The sequence below is a fragment of the Podarcis pityusensis genome, assembly GCF_964106645.2.
Source record: "Podarcis pityusensis genome assembly, chromosome: 13".
Lineage (NCBI taxonomy): Eukaryota > Metazoa > Chordata > Lepidosauria > Squamata > Lacertidae > Podarcis > Podarcis pityusensis.
In genome coordinates this window covers 37638290-37664575 of record NC_138038.1, presented here as the reverse complement: position 1 = coordinate 37664575, position 26286 = coordinate 37638290, and the positions used below count along the sequence as shown (strand labels likewise).

The following is a 26286-nucleotide window of genomic DNA, read 5'->3' as shown; positions in this document are numbered from 1 at the left end:
AGGAGGATCAAGATCCTGCCCGTTTGTTTCCTAAAAACATCTGGTTGGCCACCGGGAGAACAAGATGCTGGGCTAGATGGGCCACTGGCCTGATCCTGCAGGCTCTTTTTGTGTTCCTATGCAGCCCTCCCAATAATAGAATCCTGAGGAAGAGCACGCGAGAGCACCCCTGAAATTGGGGAGATCTCGCCCACAATGGGTGCCAATGCTAGCGCCGCTTCTCTGCCAGTGGCGGAGGCAATAGGGTGGGTGAGGCAGGCAGCAGTGGCAAGGCAGGCAGGCACTTCCCATTTCGCCTCCAGCAGCAAAATGGAACGGTGCCACCCCTCCTCACAGAGCTACAATTCCCAGCACCCTAAACAAGCTATGGTTCCCAGTATCCCTTGGGAGAAGTCAGGTGCTTTAAATGTACGGTGTGTGCACAGCTTTAGTGTAGCAGGTAATGCTGGGGCAGATGAGCCAAAGTTTTGATTCACTTTAGGGTTCGAGTCTCCGCTCCTCCACATGCAGCTGCTGGGTGATCTTGGGCTAGTCACACTTCTCTGAAGTCTCTCAGCCCCACTCACCTCACAGAGTGTTTGTTGTGGGGGAGGAAGGGAAAGGAGAATGTTAGCCGCTTTGAGACTCCTTAAAGGGAGTGAAAGGCGGGATATCAAATCCAAACTCTTCTTCTTCTTCTTCTTCTTCTTCTTCTTCTTCTTCTTCTTCTAGGGCGCCCTATGTTCATAAAAGGAGCAAGAGGATAAAGCAAAGACATGAAGGCAAGGTGGGTTTTGAGGGGGGATTGAAAGAGAAAGGAGAGAAACAGAACCACATACAGTGGTACCTTGGGTTAAAAACTTAATTTGTTCCGGAGGTCCATTCTTAACCTGAAACTGTTCTTAACCTGAAGCACCACTTTAGCTAATAGGGCCTCCTGCTGCCGCCACACGATTTCTGTTCTCATCCTGAAGCAAAGTTCGTAACCTGAGGTACTATTTCTGGGTTAGTGGAGTCTGTAACCTGAAGCGTCTGTAACCTGAAGCGTATGTAACCCAAGGTACCACTGTATATGCTCAGGAAGTGAGTTCAATAGACAAGGAAACAATAGTGGAGAATGGGTGAGCTGTTTAAGGAAGCAGGAGACGTTTGCCCAGCAGAGGGCAGCAGAATTCAAGGAGCACAGCTCTGCCACTGAGCAGCAGCCATCCCCATTGCAAGCTCATCCAAAGGAAACAACCTTCTAGTACTTCACCAAAACATGCCACCACTCTGGAAAGTGGGAAGCGTTTTAGGGGACATCTGTTTGTGTTGAGCAGTGGGACGTAGGCAAGCACCTAGCGAGACAGCACCGGTTCTGGAATGCGGCAATATCCTGCCCCCTGCCTCCCTAATAGTAAATTAGACCCTCCATCTAGTCAGCTGCAAAACCTAGATTTTTGTCTCCTTTCCTGGACATTATTCAAGTCTGTTCTTCTTTTACCTGGGCATGCAGTGTGTCCTTGCCCACTGGTCCATGTAGTTCAGTATTGTTGACTCTGACTGGCAGCTGCTCTCCAGGGTGTCAGGTGGGAGCTTTTCTCTGGAGAAGATGAGAGATGGATGTTGGGATCTTTTGCATGTGAAATGACCAGGTTTTATTGATTCAGGGGCAAGGTCACTCAGTTAACTCCAGATCGACTCAAACTATGCCAGCCTCTATTAGCTGCCTGGATGCGGATTTGCCAATAAGTGGTGCTCTGGAAGGGACGGGTGGGAGAGCCTCCATTCTGAATCACCTTGATTGCCGCTGTAAATAAAAATGATTAAATCTGATTGCAAATAAAAAAATGATTGTGCTGGCTACATACACCTTGACTTTTGCTGGCAAAAAGACCAGTTAAACTGCACTCATAAGTGGTTTGAAAACCAGCATTTTAAAACTTGATTAGCAGTTTGGCTTGTGTGTCGTCCCCCCGCAACCCGGTCTTTCTTGAAATGTGTCCTTTGATGCTTTCATTACTTTGTCCTGCTATCTTCAGTTACACACACACACACACCCTCTTGCTCGTGGCTTTTCATCAACAGACAAGCCAATTGTTGCATTCATGGGCTGGGACTGAGGGGGAACTGTCCTTGCTCCCCACCCTAGCGGGAAGCCATCTTACAAATTCCCGGCCACTCGTGGCTCCGCCGTTCCTGGCGCCCAGCAGCGTGGAAGGACAATCTAATCAAGGGTTATTAAATGCAGATACAACCCCCCCACCCAGGCTCAGGCTATAAAATCTGGAGCCTTCACGTTTATTGGGAACTGAGGTCATGGCTGTGCTGCCCCAGGGGAAATGATGGGAAACAGCGATTTCCTACCCTGCTGTTCTTTGCAGATGCTCTCCCACATCCTATCCTGAAATGCTCCAGTATCCCTTGCAACTCCCCATGCCCCACATTTAAAAGCACGTGATTTCCCCCAGAGAATCCTAGGAAATGTAGTTTGTTAAGGGTGCTGTGGGTTGTAGCTCTGCGAGTGGGAAACTACAGTTCCCAGGATTCTTTGGGCAGGGGTCGTGTGCTTTAAATGTATGGCGTGGATCTGCCCATGGTCCTGGGATTAGAGTAGATGGAGTAGAGGTGGCATCAAGATTTGGGGCTCAGACACACTTTTCTGCTCGTCCTGCGCCCAGAAAGCAAGGAGGATCCAAGCGGTTTTGCATTTGCCCCACAGCTTTCCCTTGGAAAACTGCTGGTTTTCCCACCTAGGGGAAAGCTGCAGGGCAAATGGAGGTACAGATGAGCCCCACTCGCGGTGGGATTAGAGGTTACTTCAACCTCAGTACTTTCTTCTGCAACATGGAATTACAGATACTTGTTGAGCAACTGAATGAGATTTAGGAAACTAAAAATGCTGCATCATTATAATGCTAACAGTTTAGCAAAAATGTTTTGTTTGGGGGGTGGGAATAGTTAAGGGGGGGTTATATAATTAAGCATGGTGTGGAAAAAATGGATTGAGCCTTTGTCCTCTCCCAAGATACTAAGAAGTGAGGGCACTCAATGAAATTGAGGAACAGTAGACTCAGGAAGAAAAGCAATGATAAACCTAGACAGCATATTAAAAAGCAGAGACATCACCTTGCCAACAAAGGTCCGTATAGTTAAAGCTATGGTTTTCCCAGTAGTGATGTATGGAAGTGAAAGCTGGACCATAAAGAAGGCTGATCGCCGAAGAATTTATGCTTTTCAATTATGGTGCTGGAGGAGACTCTTGAGAGTCCCATGGACTGCAAGAAGATCAAACCTATCCAGTCTTAAGGAAATCAGCTCTGAGTGCCCACTGGAAGGACAGATCGTGAAGCTGAGGCTCCAATACTTTGGCCACCTCATGAGAAGAGAAGACTCCCTGGAAAAGACCCTGATGTTGGGAAAGATGGAGGGCACAAGGAGAAGGGGACGACAGAGAACGAGATCGTTGGATAGTGTTCTCGAAGCATGAGTTTAACCAAACTGTGGGAGGCAGTGGAAGACAGAAGTGCCTGGCACGCTCTGGTCCATGGGGTCACGAAGAGTCGGACACGACTAAATGACTAAACAACAACAACAACACTCAGGAAGGGCAAAAACCAGTGCCTCTTCACACAGTACATAATTAAATTAAGGAATCTGCAGTGGTGCCCCCTACTTTAGAAGACTTAGAAGGGGGATAGACAAATACCTTGAGAATAGACGGGTATGTCAGTGGTAATTCACCACAATAAATACATGGAAATTCCATGTTCAACAGTAGTATAGCTGAAAATGTAAGTTGCTGGAGGGAGGCAACAGCCAGGAAGGAATATTGCCCCCATGCCTTGCTTGTTGGCTTCCTGGAAGCATCTGATTGGCTACTGTGGGAAACAGAACTGTGGGTTTAGTCAGGGCTGGGGAACCTGTGACCCTCCAGATGTTTTTGGATTCCAGCTTCCATCATCCCCGACCACTGGCCATGCTGCCTGGGGTTATTGACAGCTGGAGCCCAACTTGTGCTGACCATTGCTTTGGCAAACGACAACTTTATATTTACTTATTTATTTGCTTTTGCACTCAATTTATGTATTTATTAGCTTTTGCCCTCTTTTAAACTGGTGCAGTCACAGGTTTTGGGCACTAGAGGTCGCCAACCCCTTTTTGGAAGAAAAAGATGAGCAGTTATTTCTAAAATTGAGATCCCTCAGTTTACCTGATGTTAACCAGATTAAACATGGGCACCTCTCCCAGCCCCACATCTTTCTTAGATGCACAGAAATTTGGCAATTTGCAGCATCTCTCTCATTGGTTGGAGATAAACCACGACTTTAGGCTACTCTTATGAAAGACAGAAGGGACCCTCCAGCCTGGCTGGGTGTTGTTGTTTGTGGCATAGCCTTCAACATATAATTAAGGCCGCATTGACACAATACATTTTGATACTGCTTCTTTAAAAAGTCATGGCGTCCCCCAAAGGATTCTGGGAGCTGCAGTTCTTCAAAGGGCTCTGAGAGTTGTTAGGAGGCCCCCATTCATTCCCTTTGCAGAGCTACAATCCTTAAAGTGGAAGAATAATGGCCTACTCACTGTGGGAACCAAAGTGTTTGGCTGGTTGTTGCCTAGAGGGAAGGATCTCTGCAGAACACTCAGCAAAGAAGAAGCAATATAAAGAGCTCCAGCCTTTGCCATTGAGTTATGTAAGGGTTGCTCCACGTTGCCCTGAAAACCTCAAGCACCCTCCTCTGTTTTTCAGGGTAAGTAGTAGCTCCGTTTCCTAAAAAACCTCTGAAAAAGCAATGTGTTTTAAAAGACTACCTCATGATCATTTCTTTGGGTAAGGCTTAAAAGAGAGAGAGAAAGGGCTCTCAGCAACAGGAAGGTCCAGTTCTGCCTCAGTGGGGTTATACTGGTAATAAACTCAACTTTTCTCACTTTCTGTCTGTCAGTGCAAAATATAGACAATTGGAATCAGACTTCCAGTACACACTTCTACTCAGAAGTAAGACTCATTCAGTTTAATGGGGCTGCCTCCTAGACAAATCCAAAGAGTATTGGATCGTAACCTCAGGCTGCATTCCTTAACCCACTTACCTTGGAGTAAAGTAGGATTTACTTCTGAGTAGACATGACGACTTGCTCTGTGAGTTGCCCATGCTTTAGCCCCATTTGTTTCAATGGGACAAAAGTGTGACTGACTTAGAGTCCTGTACGCATTTACCTGCAAGCTCCTGCCCACCTAGCAGTTCAAAAGCACATCAAAGTGCAAGTAGATAAATAGGTACCGCTCCGGCGGGAAGGTGAACGGTGTTTTTGTGTGCTGCTCTGGTTCGCCAGAAGCGACTTAGTCATGTTGGCCACATGGCCCGGAAAGCTGTCTGCGGACAAGTGCTGGCTCCCTCGGCCAGTAAAGCCAGATGAGCACCGCAACCCCAGAGTCGTCCAAAACTGGACTTAACAGTCAGGGGTCCCTTTACCTTTACCTTTAAGTCTGGCTGAATTAAGTGGCACTTACTCATGAGTAGACATTTATGAGTGTGTTATTAGTCTGCATCGAAGTCACAGGACTTTCACCATTGAGATGCCAGCAACATCTGACACTGCTCTGCAGTGCACCCTTACACACTGCATTGCAGTGCAGAATTACAGATCTAATTACAGACCATGGGGGGGGGGGGAGGAATCAAAATCAACACAATCTCACTGCAAATCGAAATCTAGCACATCAGGGAGAAAGTATATATCGCAGTCCTTTGTCAGCCTGTGGTCATTTTCTAATTGGCAGATAGTTTTTAACATAGGGGAGCGTTCAGAAATGCCTTCGTGAGGTCTGGAGTGCTGCAGTTCATTCTGCTACATCAGCACTGTGCCAACTCATTCACTTGCAGGAATAAGTTAGTCCTAGGAATAGGGTTTCCAAAGCAAAGGTGGTTCTTTTTCCAAATACTTCATGTGGTAGTTGTTGTTTGTTTGTTTGTTTGTTGCACTTATTAGTTGGGTTGCTTTACAAAAAGTAACCAAGAGCAACTTTTAAAAATGGTGCATACATTAAAACCAACGAAAAACTAAAAACATATTCACATTTATAAAAAGGCGGGACTAACACATCCCACCTACCCACTAAAAGAGACCATACACAATTAAAGGCCAAATAAAGGTCTGGTGGAAGACACATGCTTTTGTTTGGCACTTAAAAATAAACAGTGAAGGTGCCAGGTATGCTTCCCTGGAGAGAGTGTTCTTCACGTGGTGAGCCACCACTGAGAAGGCCCGTTCTTGTGTCAGCACCCTCTACAGCTTCCTTGGAGGGGGCGCACAGAGAGGGGCCTTGGATAATGAATGCAGTGTCTGAGTTGGTTCATGTGGAGAGAGGTGGTCCTTGAAGTATTGGAGTCCTGAGCCCCATAAGGTTTTATAGGTCGAAACCAGCACCTTATGAAATCTGTGGCTATGCCTGGAACTGAAGCTCGGGGGTAGAGCACATCCTTTGCACGCAGAAAATCCCCGGCATCTCCAGATGAAAAACAAAATTCAGTGAGCAGGTCTCTTTGCTTGAGAAGCTGGAGAGCGGCTCCCCCTTTCAGAGTAGACAACAGTGGCTACGAAGCAGCATCCTATAACCACACCAACATTTTCTGTAGCTAGTGTGCATGGGAAGTCCTAGCCCTCCCTAGCAGGTGGGGAGCTATGTCTTTCAGCCTACACTTACCCACTGCTGATGCCACCCATGCTTAAGGCTTAAAAGGGGGCATCTTCCCTGTGCCTGGGTCCTCCAGGCCTCGAGGGCTGAACTCCCTATCGTTCCTTGCGGCCGGGACTTGGCTTTTTGCTCCCGCCGTGATGGCCTCACACCCTCCGGTTGGGACAGACGACAAGCCGCTGTGATGAAAACAGGAGGTCGCGGCCACGATCGTCCTGTCTGAATCAACCACAAACCCACCGGGGCCCTCTAAGTAGAGTCACAGCAAAGAGGGAACACCCTGCGCACCAGGCACCGGCCCAGGAGGATGGGGAAAATGCAAACAAAACCATTGTGGATTGGGTGGTTGACAGATGCCGTTCCAACCCAAGGGGAGCGGAGCAGAACGGGAGCGGAGCGCTACTTGTTGTGAAGCAACTGTGTTGTTGTTGTTGTTGTTGTTGTGGGGAGTGAGATAGTCCTGCGGCTGAACCGTCAGAGTTACGTTAACCGGCATTCACGCAAATGTAAAGTTTGCCATTGTCTAGAAGCAGGCTAACATTTAAAACACACACATACACCCTTGGCTTGCTGGCCAAAGCAGGAGGGGGAAAAGGGCTGGTTCAATCTCAGCCTAATGGGCCAGAATGAAGGTGGCCGGGAGCCAGGACTCCTGGGTCCTCTGGAGAGCCGGGAGTGGTGGTGGTGGTGGTTGAGAAGCTGCCGAAGGGGAGTAGGATCACGGCTCTGTCTGAGGGAGGGAGGAGAGGATGGTAGGGAGTAGGACAGGAATTGGCTCTGCTTCCCCCTCAAGTAGGCTGCCTCCCAAACCTCAGACTGGGCAAGAGTTCAGAGTGAGCGAGGAATGGAACAGCGGAGGCTTAGCTTGTCTGATGGTGCTGGAGGTATGGCTGGCCAGCTCCAAGGGAGGGAAAAGCCTGGAGCCCTTTGTAGGGGGGATGCCTCGGAGAGCTCACGGAGGCAGCTGGTTCAAAGTCGGAATGTGCTGGCTTGGGCCAAATTCTCTGAAAAGGGACCTACAGAGTGCAGAAGGATACACCCTTTTGTTAGGAGCCGTCTGACTCTTTTACTCTCTTTCTTCCCCACTTCACTTCCTCCAGCCACCCCTCAGACCTTCCTTCAAGGCTTGCAAAGAAGGTTCTTGGGATTCTGTGGCCAAAAAGTGGGAGCAAGGGATTCTGGGAGCTGGGGTTCCTGGCTTTTCCAGGAGTAGTGAGGTTTGTAGGTTGAGCTGGGCTGGTGCTGCTGAGAAATGTAGTGTGAAACTTCGGAGCAGCGGAAATGACGGAATTAGGCAAAGCCTACTGGCACCTGTCAGAGTCTTGCACCAAATAATTTGCAGCTCCTGGCAGAAGTCAATGAGGAAGTAGGGGAAATGATCCCAGGGTTCTGCAACAGCTGATGAGCTAAATTTCCAAACTTCTCTGTTTCAGAATATAATCCTTGCTGCTGCACACTTATCTGTCATATTGCATCCACCTCTTCCTCCTTTTCAAAAATACGCTACTTGTCTTCATTGCAGCCTCTTGAGCTATGCCACTATTATGCCTATTTTACAGATGGGGCACAATTGGCACTTTTTTGCAGCTGCTTCCATCAGAGCAGGTTTCTTACTCTGTGAGTATGCAGCAGGGAACCAGTGGTAGTTTTCCAGCACAAGTATGTGGAGCAAAAACCTATGTGCCAGGTTGATGCATGTTTATTTCTGCAGAGAATTGTGGAGAGACCCTCCGTGGGATTTGAACCCAGGACCACCATGCCCGCTCTGGCTCTCTTGTCACCCAGTAGCTTTTAGCACCATGGCCTTAGGGAGGGTTTATCTCCTTTGTGATATGCATTCAGGACTTGGCTTACTGTTGGGTCACATGGCTACACTGGGGGCTGATGTGATTATACCTATTGGGCGAGAGACAAGGAGGCCAACATTTGGTGAAGCCAAAGTCAATGGCAAGCAGAGCCAACTAATTCACATTTTCTCCCTGTCCTCCTGTTGGCTGAATTCTGCAAGGGTGGCACTGAGGCTGAGGAAAGGGCAGCTAGGGGCCAGTGGCACCCTCCAGGCTAGTGGTAAGTTGTGGGCTGGCTGGCCGAAGACTAGTGGGACAGTGCCTTCACTGCATGGATATCTCTCTGGGGTTCCAGGAACTGCTGGAAGAAGCCACCTCTTTGATATGAAGTGGAGGTCGGGGCCCTTCAGTTGCTAGGCAACAGCAAAGAACCTCTATTCCCCTAGCGCCAGAAGCCAAAAGGCAGCTCTTTGTGGGTTGCCTAACAACCAATGGGCCTACTCCCCAACCACTTTTCGGCTGGGACCATGCTGCTTTGCGGGTGTGTGTAGTCGTAGTAACAGTGACTGACGGCAGGCCCGGCCTCAGTGCTTGGCATTAGGCAAGCGTCTGCTAGGGCCCAGCACCAACTGGAGCCTCTGCAATTGCCTTGGCAGCAAGGAAGGGAAGCAACAATTTGCTCACCCTCTGGGCCCATCTCCACCATGAGGCGATAGCAAGCAGGAGGAGCCATTCAACCTCCCTCTTTTCTGTTTCTGGGCCCAAGCCGCCAATATGGGGTGGTGGAGGCAAGCTGCGGTGAGGAGGAGGACCCACAAAAGCCTAGAACCAGCCCTGAGTGATTGACAATCCCCCTTCTTTGGAGTTAGGAGAAGGGGAGGATGGAAGAGGGAGCAGGACGAGCTTAGAGCACAAAGGGAACAAGCTCAGTGTATCAAAGAAGAGCAGGGTGCGTGGATACGTGACCTTGCAGGAGGGAATGAATGCAATGACTAGGGGCTGGCCTTGTGGGTACAGATATCCCCCTCCCCTTCCCTCCTTTGAGACAGAAATTAATTCCTTCGGAGCCTTCTGTTTGAAATCCTAAACTGACGGAATGTTTGTGGCATCCAAAAGTTTAGAGCTTGCCTTCAGCATTGCAGGATTCTGGCTGGCTTTTGATGTTAACAGTCCGGGTTGTTCCTGGGGTGTGTTGGCACGTCTCTGTACGCCTGCCTCCCCCAAGAAGCTGCTCCCCACCCACCCACCCACTCCTAATTCTGTTTTAAGACTTTTTTTTTTTTGCTTCGTGCAGCGCAGAGCTTATTTTCATCTGTCAAAATGCGGAAGGGTCTTTTACTAGCCATCTGGCAGCATCTGCTGCTGAATACCTCGTCTTGCTGAAGAATAGGGAGAGTTGACACACACACACACACACACACACACACACGGGAGCCTCCCACCATGGCTGTTTCAGCTCCGTCACCTGCTAGCTAAGAACTTTTCCGTCTCAGCGCAAAAAATGACACGGACTCGCTGGAACGACTCATCCGCCCCATGAGCGCAGCAACCTCAAGAGTCTAACCGCCGTGCCCAAAAAGTGACCCCACCCCTGGCAACGCGTCCCGGATTCCCCTGGAATGTCTAGACGCCAGTCCGGACAAGAAGCCAGCCTTCCTTTTGCACGGGATTCCCTGTCGCGCAGGAGCCAAAACCAGGCTGGCAATGGGGACTTGGAACATGGCAGAAGGGGTTGCTATTCTGTTTTGTTTTTTTTCCTTTTTGGCCGGGGGATTCCCTGAAGGCTGCTATAAAGCAAAAGGAATGAAGTCACGTCCTTTGAGGCTGGCTCAAAAGTCATGCACACTGTCAGGCTTCCGTGCTGTGGCTTCTTCCCCTGGGCTCTAGTACACAACTCAAGAAGATGCAATAGTGTCATCAATAACAACGACAACCGTAATAATTACTATTAATATAGAACCATGAAGTACTCTTTGCAGAGGGCACGAAGGAGCTTACAGTCTAAAATTCAGCGCAGAGGTGGGGAAGGAAACTGTGGCAAGGGTAAACAGGGAAAGTTGTATGCACCTGAGGTTTGGTGGCAGGTTACAGTTGGTTACCGTAAGATGTGAAAAATAGGAATTGCGCCAAAGGAGATACTAGAGTTGTGCCAGATTCAGGACACTGGGCCAGCTTCTGTTTGCAGTGCTGTGCTTCATTCCGGAAATATGCTGGGAATTGATAAGAAATAGCATCAGAACATATGCAGAGCGTGCTTTCCTTGACTGCTAGGTCAATACTGGCTCCCACAGGCACATCTGAAGGCCTCCAGGCTGACCATTCTTGGCTGTGAGTCCTGGAAGACCTGCTCTCTGCTTTGCAGACCTTTTCCCACCTGGCCTGGGAGGCCGGATCCCTGTCTGACTCCAACCACAAAAGCAGAGACTGCTGAACAGACTTTGGGGTTGGGATGTTGTTTAGAGGGGGTTCTGTTGGGTGGTGGTGGGGTTGTTGCTGTTATGGATATATCTATCTATCTTTAGATTTTATGGTTTATGTGAAAATGGTTTAATTTGGCTGTGTACTTTTTGATGTTTCGTTTATTGTTTATGACTAGTTTTGCTAAGTTTGTAATTGTATTTTTGTTTCATGCTGTAAGCCACCTTGAGCATGGTTTAACTATGGCAAGGAGGCATGCAAATACTGTATAATTATGGATGGATGGATGGATGGATGGATGGATCTGAGCAACCACAGGGGAGCCCTTGAAGCAAAGTGAGGAGGCAGCTGTACATGGCTGTACATGTTTATTTGAAGCTGCTCCCCATACAGTTCAGGTAACTTTTGAGTGTTACAAAATAAGGACTGTCCCAGACCTTCTCCCCAGGCCACATCCATTGTCCCCTGGCCAGTTCTGCTCTGCACCATCCTTCTGTACATTTACCTGACTGGGATAACGCCTCTTTCTTGCCCATATGGATGGTGAAAAGAGGTATGTAAACATCAGTCTTTTATGTGGCTGGAATGTAGCTTTTGTCCCTGCCTCCACCACCTACATTGGCATGTGGTCCCCTGGAAGATCACCATGAGGACATGTGTCTCTTTGTCTGAAAAAGGCTCCTCCCCCCCCCCCCGGTTTAGATAATTAGACATTTCTGCACCCTGCACAGACTTACATATCTGTAACTCCACACCCCCACACCTTTTCAATCTTCCAGCAAAAATGACAATCACAGTTCAAGATTGTTGCCTTTTGGTTTTGTCCCTTACATGAACTTTAAGACACTTTGAAAATACTGTTATTTCAGGCAACATGCAGGAAGCTGCAAAAGCAAGCAGTAATTGATCCACTCCATTCCAAGTGGTAAAAACAAGGCATAGCCGATTTGCCCCACAGTGTCTATATTCAGATGTCATGGGCCTAAACAATAGCTTGGTGTGATGAGAATAAGCCAGGGTGAGCCTTGCACAATTCCCTCTCCTATTTCCCTCTCCTCTGAAGAGTTCAGGAAGTTTTGCTGCTGATTTTGCTGCTGTGTTTGAACTCTAAACTGTGGTTAATGGTAACTGCGACTTGCCTAAATAAGTCAGTTCATAACCCATGGTTTGAAGTTCACTTGTGTGAAAGAAGACTAATCATGGGGTTTTGTTTTTTTTTGTTTGGTTAGCACAAGAAGCTGTGGTTCACCTAAATCAGTGCCAAAAACTTTTACACTCCTCCTTGCTGCTTCTCACAGCTCTGCTAGACTGGTATATGGGAGTGCACAAGCCCATGGTTTGCTGTGGCTTGTTCTTGTTATGCTAAACCACGGTTTAATGCTTTGGTACGATGTCTGAACTGGGCCAGACAGTCCAATGTACGAACAGATTTTCTTCCATTCCCCTGCTTTGCACAGGCAAATGTGGGTAGACACACAAGAGACCTGTGCTCTGGGCAGCTGCACCAGTCACACTGCCTTAATGATGGCCGGTGTTCCACTGGCCCCTAGACACAGTGGAACACACAGCTCAGTTCCCATGTATTTCCAAACACAGGGTGCAATTCAGAATTTGCTTGTTCTGAAACCCTCACAGAACTTCAGCCTTCAGCCCATATAGATGCCCTGGCTGGTGTTCCTTTGTGCATAGATCTGCTGGAAGCGTTGTGTGCTTGGGCTTGAATACGTTAACGTGTGTGGCTGCAAATGTATACGTGTGTCCTATTACTTGCATGGAGTACAAGATGCTCTCCCTCCCTGTCCTCCTTCTCTGTCCCCCCCCCCAGCCTCCCCTCTAAACCAATGCAAATCCCCAACTCTGTAGCCAAACCACACGGCAGTCCCCCTCCCTGCACCCCCTCCTTTGCCTGCATCACGAAAAGATTTGGACAAGAGCTGGGTCTCTGTCTCTGAAGGGTGGGGACACTTGGCACTTTTGCGTAAGGGTGTTTGTGAGGATCCTGCAGGCCTCCTGGCACAAATAGGTAGAGCAAATGGGGAAGGGGGGGGAGAGAGAGAGAGAGAGAGAGAGAGTTGTGTGTCTGCTGCACATTTTCTTTAATCCCAGCTGCTGATTCAGCAGATTTTCCACACATAACCCAGGAATTCTCTCTAGCCAGGAACACTGTTTCTCTGTTGTTTGTACTTGGACCATGTTCAAGGCAAGGGCTGGGGGGTGAGGGGCCGTGGGGGGTGGGAGAGAGAGATGAACAGGATCCACAGACTTTAACCTGATATGCTGAACTTTGTGTGTTGGGAGTCAAGATTGAAGGATGTTGGTAGGACTGGGGAAAGCCCAGAATTCATGGCAGGATGTGTGGGCGGAGAGGTGCAAATTGGAGATTGGATGCCTTGGTGGAGATGAGAGGAGGAAGGAATTCAAGTTGGGATACAGAAGGCATCTGTAGGCTAGGACTGACATATCTCAGCAGCATGCAGGTGGGGAGGGTCCAGATAGGGAAGCCACTTTGCTTGCAGAAAGTCCCAGGTTCATCCCCCAGCTGGAAGGTTTTGAAATGATCAGGTAGCAGAAGATGGGGGGAGACCCTTCCCTGTCTCACACCCTGGCAGCCAAAGCGGACAATACTGGGGTAGATGGACAGGTAACCTGACCCAACACAAGGCAACTTCCTGGGTTTCTAGGGGGCAGCAATACTTGGCTACCAAGAGAAGACCCCGGTGGCACTGTGGTCTAAACCACTGAGCCTCTTGGGCTTGCTGATCAGAAGGTCGGCAGTTTGAATCCCTGCGATGGGGTGAGCTCCCATTGCTCTGTCCCAGCTCCTGCCAACCTAGCATTTCGAAAGCACACCAGCGCAAGTAGATAAATAGGTACCGCTGTGGTGGGAAGGTAAACAGCATTTCTGTGCGCTCTGGTTTCCTTAACGGTGTTCCATTGCGCCAGAAGCGGTTTAGTCATGTTGGCCACATGACCTGGGAAAGAGCTGTCTATGGACAAACACCAGCTCCCTCGGCTTGAAAAGCCTTTGACTGGACCTAACCATCCAGGGTCCTTTACCTTTTTTTACCAAGAGAGCCCAGGTGGAAGTCATGCTTGAGGTGTATTTGCGAACAATTCTACTGACTCATCCTGCTTCCCAGACGGCGCTTATGGGACAACACCTGCCGTTGCTTTCCCAGCGTGTGCCCTTCCTGGAGGGTGCGCTCAGCCCGGATTCCCGGAGCTGTTGACATACTGCACATTCCTGCTTTTGCATCAGCGGCTTTTCGCCCGACTGCCTCTCTTATCCCCGTCCTGGAACCTGGCACTCGGCTGCCCATGCACTCAACCAAAGGCTACGGATTCTGAGCATGAGGCAGGATGAGGTAGCGGAACACTTTGGGTTCCAGGTACAGGGTAGGGTCATGTGTTTTTTTGTTTGTAATTCACCCCCTCCCACCTGCTCACTCACATAAAATGTTAGCTCAGGGAGATGGCTAGGCTAAGCCTTTCTCTCTTGTGAGTTAGGGCTCAGCCAGACTTCTGCTTCCCCCGTCGCTTCCCCCCAGGAAAACTCGATCTTTGCTGCTGAACTGGAGCAAACAACAAGTGTGGACGGGGCCTGTAGTTAACATCCTGGGAGAGAAAAACAACAGCAATGTGGTTGCATCGTTAAGTGGGACCGGATTAGAGAAATTCTCAGAGGATAAGGCTTTCGGTGGCCATGATGGTTGTGTCAGAGGCAGTGTGCCTCTGAATATCACTTGCTAGGAATCTCAAGGGAAGAGTGTTGCTGTTGGCCTCAGGTGCTTCTTTCAAGCCTCCCCCCTGGTTGGACACGGAGAGAACCGAGTGGTAGACTAGGTGGGCCGCTGGCCTGATCCAGCAGCAGGGCTGTTCTTGTTTCCTTCTGATTGTGGAATACACATGTCCCTCCTCCTATGGCTCTCCTTTCCATTTTTCCATTTTATATGTATTTTTAAACTGAATATAGGTATTGGGAGGGGGTAATACCAATACTCAGTTTACCTCAGTTTACTCAGTTTCATAACTATACCCACTTTATGTATTTAACACCCCCACCCTCTGCAATCCCACATGTGGGTGTCAGTACATCAAAAACCACCTAACCAGATAAAGTATCTCAGCATCCACCTCTATCCTACATTTTAATGAGCCACCAAAACCTAGTTCAGGTAAAAAAGGCTTTACAGTGTGGTTTATCAAATAACCACAAACATGGTGAGAGTTTCGGCATTTCTTTTTACATCGAATGCAATCCAGTGGAAAGTTCTCCTGTGCCTTCTCCATTACAATAGCGTGCGTGCACACACCCACACCCCCCCACACCCCCGTATTATAAATGTGTTCATTGATGCTTCTGTGTTTGAAATGTATCGTGGGATATGACCGTAGAGGTCCGTGTTAAATTCCCCATGTATTTGTGATTTGGGGCCAGTCCCCTGCCTATCAGCCGATCCTCCCTCACAGGATTGTCGTGAGGATGAAGGTATGCGTGTGAGCTCCTTGTAGGAAGGGCAATGTAATATTTAACTTTAATCGATTAACAGTCATTAACTTTTGTTTTGAAATAACAACAATTAAAATCTCCAGATTGTCTGTTTTTTAACCTGTTTTCTGTCTGTAGTTGAGTGTGCCGATATGTACGACTCTCAGAACTTCATTTAATGTGCTGTGTGTGGTCTTAAAAACACTTCTCAAATGCATTTTTTAGAATATACTCCATGCGTGGTATAATAGATGTTGAAAAGAGTTGCCTTTCTGCACATCCATCTGCTCATATTTGTCTACCCGTCATTGACCTACCTAGCGATCAGATCGCCTAAGGTTAGGCTGCCTGTTGTCTGTGAACTGCTGCTCCTTGTGGTTATAGCTCCCCTGTCCAGCCCCCAGGAGAGTCATAACTTTGCGGTTGGACATGCCAGCTCTCCCCCCCCCCCCACCCCAGTAGCTCTGACGTGGCAGGAAGCGTCAAGGGGGATGTTTAGATAGGACCAAACTCTGCCGTCAGCAGCGCACACTGTAATCCAGGCTCTTGTGTCATCGGGACAGTGAGAGAGATGGGATTCACACCAGAGTGTGCACAGTCAGTGGCTGGAAAGGGGAAAGGAGATCTAGGAAAATATGCATAGACAGACACACACACGCTCCACTCACAATACATGCTCATCGCAGTGTTTGTATATAACTGCCCACTCACAAACGCTCATACCTACACACAGACACAAATGTCACGCAGGAAATGCACTATGAATACACACAAATGTACACAAGCACACCCATACAATGCGAGCTTGGAGATAAGTAGGTGGGAGTATGCATTGTTGCGTGCTAACATGCATATTTCTGTGCCGTCCCACACAGTTATTTGTGTCATGGAATAACTGTAGTGTTTGTTGCACAGGACCCAGATGTCTTTCCTCAGAGTAGCATTTCTGTTGCAGGTATATTCACCCATCTGAATACATCTGCTAGCGCAAGTATGTTTGGCTGCACAAAGGAACGTTCCCCACCCACTCACCCCCGTCCTTTCCTTGCGGCCCTCATGCCACCCCCCAAATCTGTTCAGGGTTTTCCCACAACCCTCCAGAACAGATTTGGGAAGGGTGTTGGTGGGGGCGGAGGGGTGCAGGGAAAGAAGAGGGAGGGGAAGTTTCGTTGTACAAGCTGAAATCCTTGTGCAATGGATCTATTCAGTTGGATAGCACCCATTGCTGTTTTCTTGTGTTCGGTGTGTGGTGTCTTATAGCACAGAAAATTCCACTCCTGCCGCAATGAATGTGTGTATGGCAAGTTCTTAAGTGTTGTGTATCTGCTGTACCAAGTATAGAATCATTTTTGCGCTAAGTGTCGCCCTTACAGGGAAATATTTGCCTCATCTACACATACATGCACCCACCCACACCTAGGCCTTCTCCCTTACTCTAGTCTGCTATGTGCATTTCTGTTCATAGCATGCATGTAAGGGCCTAGCGCATAGATGTGCTGTTTGTTATATGTCCAATATGTGGTAAGACAATTGTGATTATTTCTAGAGAAGTTTAGTGGTTTCTCTCTGGCATTTACATTACATTGTAACAGCCCCTTTCACAATTTAGGTGTGTATGTGTGTGCATAATAACAACTTACTGACCATATTTTAACTGTTTCCACATTTTCAATTGTGAACTTTTTGGTGTACAAATACGTTTATGGCAACAATGATGACTAGTGGCTAAGAACACACTTCAGTAAAAGGGACTATACTTGGGATCAACTACTCAATTGTGAAACAGGACATTCAAGTCTCACCTCTACCATAAACTTACCAGGTGGTCTTATGAAAGCTCAGCTCCTCCATCTGCCATGTGAGGGGAATAATAATAATACTGACCCACCTTACAGGACTTCCGTACAAGGTACTGAGATCATGTATGTGAAGCACCTTGAACACTAAAGTAGCATAAAAATGTTGCTATACAGTATATACAAACAACATAGGGGCTGATGCCACTGCTCAATTCAGAGGGTCCAACCCTCCCCGCAAAGCCGCCTCCCAGAAAGGACAGAAAATTGCCCTAAGCCAGGGGTCAGCAAACTTTTTCAGCAGGGGGCCTGGCCACCGTCCCTCAGACCTAGTGGGGGGCTGGACTATATTTTGAAAAGAAAAAAATATGAATTCCTACATCCCACAAATTACCCAGAGATGCATTTTAAATAAAAGGACACATTCTACTCGTGTAAAAACACGCTGATTCCCGGACCGTCCGTGGGCCAGATTTAGAAGGCGATTGGACCGGATCCGGCCCTCAGGCCTTAGTTTGGCTCCCCAGGCTAAGCCAACTTATTCTATGGATGTTCATCTTAGAAACAATCAGTTCTCTCCCCCCCCCCCCATTCCCTTCTAGTGCCTTCAAAACCTCAGTGGCTTTTTCAAGTACTCTAAAATAATTTTGAACCACAAATGTTCTTATTTTTTGTTGCACCGGACAGGAATAATGTGATAGCATTGGGGAAGCATAATAAATCCACAACTAGCGCACTGTTATTCTGTCAAGAGCATGTTTTAAAATATGCCTGCAGTAAAACTCCAGTCTGGAGGGACCCTAAGTGGTATGAAAAGTTGCGGGCCGACCAGATACCTGTGGGAAGCCTGCAAGCTAGACATGACTGCAACAGCGACTCTTCCAAACCGGTATTCAGAGGTACAACGCCTCTGACAGTGAAGGTAAAACATAGCCACAGTGGCTGGTAGCCATTGGAGGGCTGGGGAGGGGGAAAAGCCCATTTCCCTATAGGAAATAACCTGAGCAAATGGGTCTCCTGCATGGGGTTGGATCCCCGCCACCCCCAACAGCAGTTGCTTCACAAACACCCCTGCAGAGCAGACCCTGTGCAAAGTGACAGAGACGCTGAGCTCTTCCAGAGGGGCCTGTTTATTGAACACTCATTCTGATTAGCGTGCGCAAAATTTGCGTGGAGATAATACAGCATCACTGCTTCCCAAGCATTTGTGTTCCCCACCCCCTGTCTTTTTAATAACCACAAATTTAAACAGAACCTCTGAAGAATTATTATTTGCTTGCACAGAGGTTACAGGGCATCATCCAGCATCAACATTACCCCACCCTTCCCAGGGCATTTTCTTGACACAAAAATTTCCGGGATTTATTTGGAAGCAGGTTAGCTGCGCAAAAACAATAAGTCTGCTTTAGTTGCTCAACCTAAATTTCACAGTATATTATTAAATCATGCCTTCTAGATTGCAACAGCCTAGAAGAGGACTGTGTTTCCCATCCCATCCCATGTTTTGATGGGCTGCAGCTGGGCTGCTTGAGCTCTGGGCCTGCTTGAGGCGGCTGGTGCTGGCCTCAATTCCTCTTCCAAAATTCTGTTTCACACACTGCTCTGAATTCTTGCCCCTATGCCTGTCTACTACGTACTGGATATTTCCTACAGAGGAGTGATTTCAACATAGGGGTTTTGTAGCGTGTGGAAGAGTATTTACATGTACATAACAAGAGCCGTACATAACAAGGGACGCGGGTGGCGCTGTGGGTTAAACCACAGAGCCTAGGACTTGCCGATCAGAAGGTCGGCGGTTTGAATCCCCACGACGGGGTGAGCTCCCGTTGCTTGGTCCTTGCTCCTGCCCACCTAGCAGTTCGAAAGCACGTCAAAGTGCAAGTAGATAAATAGGTACCGCTCCGGCGGGAAGGTAAACGGTGTTTCCGTGCGCTGCTCTGGTTCGCCAGAAGCGGCTTAGTCATGCTGGCCACATGACCCGTATGCTGTGTGCCGGCTCCCTTGGCCAATAAAGCGAGATGAGCGCCGCAACCCCAGAGTCGGCCACGACTGGACCTAATGGTCAAGGGGTCCCTTTACCTTTAACAAGAGCCGTTGAGTTCAGGCGACTGCAGTGTGTTGTACATGGGGCTGCTTCTGACGAGCGGTTTGCAATCACCAACGGGTTCAAAACTACACTGGTCGGGTTACTAACCAGATTTGTTTCTAGGTGCAGCTTGGAATTGGTTTTGTCGTTATGGTTTAAGCCATAAATGCTTTGAGACCAATGATATCTTGAAGAACCACTTGCTCCAGGGTCTCACACCTTGCAAATTGAGGTGCAAGCAACGGGGATACAAGCCCTTTTCTATAGTAGACCCCAGACTCTGAAATACCTTCTGCAGACACTTCTGTTTTGACATCCACATTGCGTCAATTTTAAGCTTTTCTGCTGAGCTAAGCCAGACATTTGGGGGCTTGATCCAGTCCCTCAAAACGCCAATAATTTTGGAAGAAAAATATTTTTTAAAACAGGTAAACTGACCTGTAGCTTGGATTTGTTTTGGTTCTTTGACCAAAACAAGTTTGCCACCTCTGGCCTAAACATTTGGTGGCATTTAATTTGCGATTATTATTATTATTATTATTTATTAGGCTCAGGTGGGTAGGCGTGTTGGACTGAAGCAGTCGAAATAAATAAAAAATTGTCCAGTCTCTAAGGTGCTACTGGACAATTTTTTTATTATTAGGCTGTTTTTGTTGTTACGTTTTTATTATGCCTTGCTTTGTAATTAGTTATTAAGAGTCCCCTTTGGGGAGCGGTATTGCTGAAAAAGGTGGGAAATAAAACATTTTAAACACCCAGAGATTTGGATGGTGGCAGACTAGCTCCCGGGGACGTTTTAGAGCATGCGTTTTGATGATAGGCCTTCTCCCTCAGAAAGAACCCGCACCTAAATTTCTGCAGTAGCATAATGTGGTATTGGAGGTAAGAGCCATAAATGAAACCATGGATTTCGGAAAGCGTTCCCTTGATCTGGCAGAGCCTTCGGCAAATTTTTAAAGCGGGGAGGGGGGGAGAGAGTCTGGGAGGAAAGGGGGGCTGCATGATGAATATTCCCATCCACCCCCACCTCCTGTTTAAAGCCTTGTGGTCTTTTTTTCCCTTCTCTGTCTCTTGCTCAGGGGCTGTTTCTTTTCCTCGGGTTTGATATTTTCATAGTGAGTCCATTTCCCCCCAAGGTGGGGGTCAGAGCCAGGGTGGGGGCAAACGACGCCGGGACGGAGACTCATCATAGCCTTTTGCTGTGGCAGTGTCTGAGGAAAATGCAAACAATAAAAGCCAGCAGACGCTGACCACAGTGACCTTTTGGGCAACTGACGCAGAGGACGTCAGGCAGCCCAGAAGACCCACGGGGGGCTTCGCCCCTCCCCTGATATATCCCAGCTCGGGGGTTCCCTCTTCACTTTTACCCTACCGCCCCCTGCCTCCCCCCCAGCTCCCTTAGCCATTCCAGATTCATCGGATCCCCCGCCTCGGCTTTTTGGCAGCTGCCTCCAAACGAAAGAAGATAACAATCAAAAAGTACACAAGCAAAAGGATATACCTAGTGGCGTACATGGGGAGATGGATCCAATATCGCACACTCGACATTGCAAGCCCCCACACCTACGCAAGAGGAACTCCTCGTCTGCTAGCCGGTTGGGTATGCATAAGTGAAATGCATATAATATGAAACAGGCATGGACTCAGTTCTTCCTCAAGACGGTGGTTCATGGGGCTGGGGGAGGCAGCAGAAACGACACACAGTCATGGACCCGCTTCTATAGATTCCCAGGGTGTCTACAGGGTTGGACTAGGACCTGGGAGACCAGGGTGCAAATCTCCAGTCACCCATGAAGCTTGGACCAGTCATTGGCTGTGGACACACCTTACTTTGGACACGCAGTTCCCCTTCACCAAAAAACCCCTGAGAACTGTAGTTTATTACAGGTGCCGGGAATCGTAGCTCTGTGAGGGGTAAACAGCACTTCCCTGTGATTTATGAGTGGCTGCTTTGAATGTATGGTGTGTACACAACCACTGTCTCTTAACCTGGCCTACCTCGCAGGGTTGTTGTGCGGACAAAATGGAGGGGGAGAGAACTATGGACGCCACCTTGAGCTCCTTGGAGGAAAGGCAGGATATACATGTTGTGATAAATAATAGAAATGTGCTTACGCAGAGTTATGGTATCCACGTCCCTCATATGGGAAAATACACAGACTTTCCATTTCCATGTACACATCCACAAATATGCATACACAGAGAGTGAAGGGAAGAACCACACATGTACTTCGTCGTAGAAAATGCACAGCTACACACCAAGGAATTCAGTTTTTCAGGCATGGCAAAGGGAGCGAGGGACCCGCACACCCATGAAAGACCCACAGAATGATGCAATTGCACACTTATCTACATGCTGTGGCAGTTGGGTGCTTCTGCTACCATGCAGATGGGTGCATGCAGGCTAGCCAAAAGCACGTACCTGCAAACATTCATAATTATGCATACGTGAAGACAGAAGCAAAGTACCACACACATATGCACAGATCCACTAACCGATCCCGTTATGCCTTTATACATACATTCATGGCATGTGAAAGTTCTGCCTGAGGAGGAAAAAACCGCAACCACACAGACACACAGAGGCAGCAAAGCAAAGAACCACACGCATCCCCACATAGAAGAATATACAGATTCATAAATTCCAGTTCCACGGTTACCCACTCCCATATTTCTACCAATGAAAACAAGAATGCGCAGCCAACCAAACCTCATGAAGGAAAGCATACACAAAATTACTTTAATCCACAAACCAACCCAAGTTGCATGAAACATAATCCTGTACTGCTCTTTGCATTTCAGCAGACAACTGAATGCACAGTTACGTATACAAGAACTCACACATAGCCAGGCTCAATGCTGAAGCTCATAGCTTCCCATGGGCAACAAGAAAAGGTTGGATGCAGACTGAGGGTTGTAGCTGTTGTTAATCATATCCAGAGTCGATCCATTGAAGTTAATAGATGCGACTAACTTAGGTCCATTAGTTTCAGTGAGTCTGCTTTGAGTATAACTTAGTTGGCACAACTCTAATTGCACTTCTATTAAAATCAGTGGGACAAGTTAGGCATGATTTGTATCCCATTGATTTCAGGGGGAACTAAGTATTACTAACCTGCGTCTGGACCCAGCTTAGTACTGTACAGGCTAGATTTATAACCCACCTTATCCATAAGGTCTAACCTGCTTAGAGGATTGCTGAGATGAAGCACCCTGTGCTAAGTTTATGTTGTTGTTCAAAGTTTGCATCTGCATAGGAATTGTTTTGAGATGCTTTAATTTTGTCAGTGTTATAGTTTGCTGCCCTGGGCTCCTTGGGGAGGAAGGGTGGGATATAAGTTTAAATAATAAGTGTAATGGCCATGAAAGAAGAAGATGGAGAACACTGCTGCTTTTTAGTTTTGGCTCTCACAGAGGAGGTAAGCCTGTGTTTGGCTGTAGTATTTCATACCAGATCCACAGCAAGAGGTGTAGGGCCCCAGTCTCCAAAAGCAGATGATTAAAAATGAAAAAATTGGGTGGGAATAAAAATTGGAACTTACTGCTTCTAAAATATTGTAAAGAGATGGCTATACAAACTTTACTAATACCACAATACATGAGAAATATCAAATTGAGATACAATAAAATAATGGTGGTAATTGTTTTAATACAATAATAAATGTAGTATTATAGCCAATCAAATGCTTTATCCACTAACTAGTATGACGAATGTTAAGAACAAATGCGTTTCAACCCTTTAGGTGAAAGCTGACGTGACTGAATTTATTTTGTACGGAAAAGCATTCAATCTCCATGGAAATCAAACATGTCATGGAAAAAGGGTTCTGGGCTAGCCATCTCCAATATGTGAGGTTAAGATTTGTTTATTTCTTTTTAATGGAGGAGTTGTCCGTCCTATAAAGCCACCCCCACCTGCGGTTTGCAGTTGTCCTCTTCAGACCCAGGTTTTACCACCATAATGTGGACAAGACCTTAGTCAATTCTGACCGTGTAACTTTGGAAACATGAAAGGTTTTCTTTCTCCATTGCTTGTTTTATTATTCCTTTTGGTAGCTTTTAAGACTGCAGCGGTTGGAACCCCTGCTGATAGGAAAAGACTCATTATCTTTTACCTCAGAGTATAAAATTCCTTCTAGCCACCCATTCTTATAAAGTGTTGAAACCAGTAGTAACATTTGTCCTACAAGCTCTGTATCATAGACAGGAAAGGGCAAAGAATGTGAGTTGGGAGCCAGTTTCTGGAACAGATAGCAAATTGGCTGACAAATTAAAATAGCATCAATTATTTGCAGTTTTAATCATTATTATTTATTTCATAGTGTGCCATGGTGATTTGCAGAGTAACACATTTTACCTCACGTGTTTGTGATATGCTTTTATTTTAATTTTGTATCTGCATATCAGATGGTTTATGGCTTCCTAGCATTTTTTAATTGTGTATTTCTGAAGAAACAGTTCCGTTTTTTAATCCCATCGGTTTTAAGAACCTGTTAAGCATGCTAAATCCATTTTGCATTTTAGCAAGTGGCTATATGTAACTGAGGAAGCCCTGGTAGCTAGTGATATATTATATCCACTTAGAATTGCTTTATGTCTCACTTAATTGTATTTCGTTTTACAGTTCTGTTTTATTTTCCTGTTATATGAAAAGGCATAGAGAGTTGTAGAATTTCTAATAAATGAAACTGAATTAATGACTGGCAGTTAAGGCAACTGATGTTTCAATATTTCTTACAAGGATTTCTGGGGGCAGACGTAGTTTATCCAGACATACCCAACAGGGACCTGCAGCTGATTCTAGCAGATTCTGACAAATATACCTGTAGGACGTCAGTGTTTGCAAGCTAGGCTGGATCTAGACACATCAAAGAAGCGTTTCATTTAAACGCATTTTAAACTTTGTATGAGAAATCGGGTTGGCAAAAATGGAACTTCACAGCGCCATCTGGTGACACAGGATGCATCAACAACGCTTATAAAGCGCTTTTTCTTTGCCAGTGTAGCTGAGTCCCTAGTATCACATCAACACATTAGGGGTATCCTTAGAACAGCTTAAGCATAGGCCTGAAGGTTCAATGTGTGAATATTCTCTGGGGTTTCCATGTACCTGGCACACTGATAGCCAGCCACCTGATCCCTGTCCTGATTTTGTGTGGCCTTCCACTTCTCCTTGCGCAAAGTAAGGGCACATCCGGGTTTGCGCACCCCAATTCTTGTCCCATTTACGTGCTGCAAACCAGCCCTCAAGCACCTGCATTCTGAGCGGTATAATCATTCTGCAGGTCTGAGTACATTTTAGATGTTTACTGAAAGTATCCTTCATTGTCTGGGCATTCCCCAGCTGTTGGTTGCTGAATTGTACTTACTGCTTATTATTTTTAATATTCTGCAGCCTGATGGTTTGAAGAATTTGCATGTTGTTCATATTACCTATATAGGTTTGTTGTTTTGCTGTGTGCTTTTGATTTTTTGTTATTTCAGAGAGCCCCTCCAGACCGGGGGGGGGGGGGGCAGAAGTGTTTGCAGGGATATTCTGCACCATGTTACAGAACCCATAATATTATATTAGTTGCAGATTTATACAGTACTACACATTTTTATGCTTTATTAATTGTTCTGTGATGCTTCCCCAGTGTTTTGCATTACTGCCCACTTAAGGGGCACTTTTGCACTATAGCACAAGAAAAGTGATACCAAAACAAAAGTAAACAAAAGCATTTCTTGGATGAAAGGTCACATGATTTCAGCTGGAAGATGTGGGACATGTGCTGATTGGAAATGAAACAGTGTGTCTGCCGCAGAAATGTTTGTACCTGCAAACGCTATTGGAAGTGGGATTGTGTATTACTACCCCAATACAATAGGGACGCGGGTGGCGCTGTGGGTAAAAGCCTCAGCGCCTAGGACTTGCCGATCAAAAGGTCGGCGGTTCAAATCCCCGCGGCGGGGTGTGCTCCCGTCGCTCGGTCCCAGCGCCTGCCAACCTAGCAGTTCGAAAGCACCCCCGGGTGCAAGTAGATAAATAGGGACCGCTTACTAGCGGGAAGGTAAATGGCGTTCCGTGTGCTGTGCTGGCTCGCCAGAGCAGCTTCGTCATGCTGGCCACGTGACCCGGAAGTGTCTGCGGACAGCGCTGGCTCCCGGCCTCTAGAGTGAGATGAGCGCACAACCCTAGAGTCTGTCAAGACTGGCCCGTAGGGGCAGGGGTACCTTTACCTTTTACCCCAATACAATAATCAGCACAAATAATCATGGGTGCATAATTAAAAGGTTGTCGGGGGGGCAGACTCTTTGATTCCTTATTTTAAACCCTTTTGAGAGATATTTATAAGATTGACTAAATAAAAATAAATAAATATTTCCATTTCTAAATGTAGGGAGCAAGGTAATAGGAGGAAATGTTTTAAAGACGTTGGACAACATCTGTAGGACAAAGTGGGTTTTTAATCTCAATGAATGAAATCATTTTCATAATTTATTCTGGTTACAGAATTGGGGGCTTTGTGGTTATAATGTTAGGGGTTATTAGTGATAAATCCTACATTGACCTGGTTGCATATATTTCCACCTATCTCCCCTTATGTATGGCCCACACTGCATACCAAATAGTCAACAGGAACCTTTTTGCCACAAGCAGTGCACTGTTTTTGCTAATGATTCAGGCAGATGGTACATGTGACTCTTTGCAAAGCCTCAAAGGCCTCAAAAATTTGGTTAACCTGTGTGCGGGCAAGAACATGTATATGACCTCTGCCGGGTCCCCTTCCCTTGCGCAGGGGGCTGGATCCATTCCGAGTTGCTTAATCTGGGCACCCTGCTCTGACAGTCACTCCACCGAGTTTGTGTGCCATTGGAAAAGCCCCCATGGGCGCCAAGCCAAAGGCGGAGAGAAGGTTTCCCCCATCACCTCATGGCCAAATATTTGCCCATCCGGCTTGTGTTTTCCTTGGCACCAACCCTGTTCCTTGACATTCCATCCCGGGTTTTGCTGTTATATGTCTTCCATGCACAGAGTGTTCTCAACCCAACGAGCGGCCTAAGAAAATTGCAAG

At 47.1% G+C, this 26286-nt stretch overlaps 1 protein-coding gene and 1 long non-coding RNA gene across 10 annotated transcripts in view; both read left to right on the top strand.

Moving 5' to 3' along the window:
• Positions 1-26286, top strand: part of IL11 (interleukin 11) — a 70325-nt gene that overhangs the window by 29 nt on the left and 44010 nt on the right. For 2 of the 9 annotated variants that reach the window (XR_013978822.1, XM_080977839.1), the window contains exon 1: positions 3910-4712. The gene's annotated coding sequence lies outside the window, so the exon portion shown is untranslated. Of the gene's footprint in view, positions 1-77; positions 767-3909; positions 4713-11011; positions 11259-20630; positions 20832-23018; positions 23086-25093; positions 25505-26286 lie in introns of those variants that run through there. The other 7 variants (XM_080977837.1, XM_080977843.1, XM_080977842.1 and 4 more) reach the window with 7 other exon arrangements.
• On the top strand, positions 8510-10384 carry LOC308460964. The gene is made up of 2 exons (XR_013978767.1): positions 8510-8722; positions 9737-10384. It is a non-coding gene; the product is annotated as an uncharacterized lncRNA (long non-coding RNA).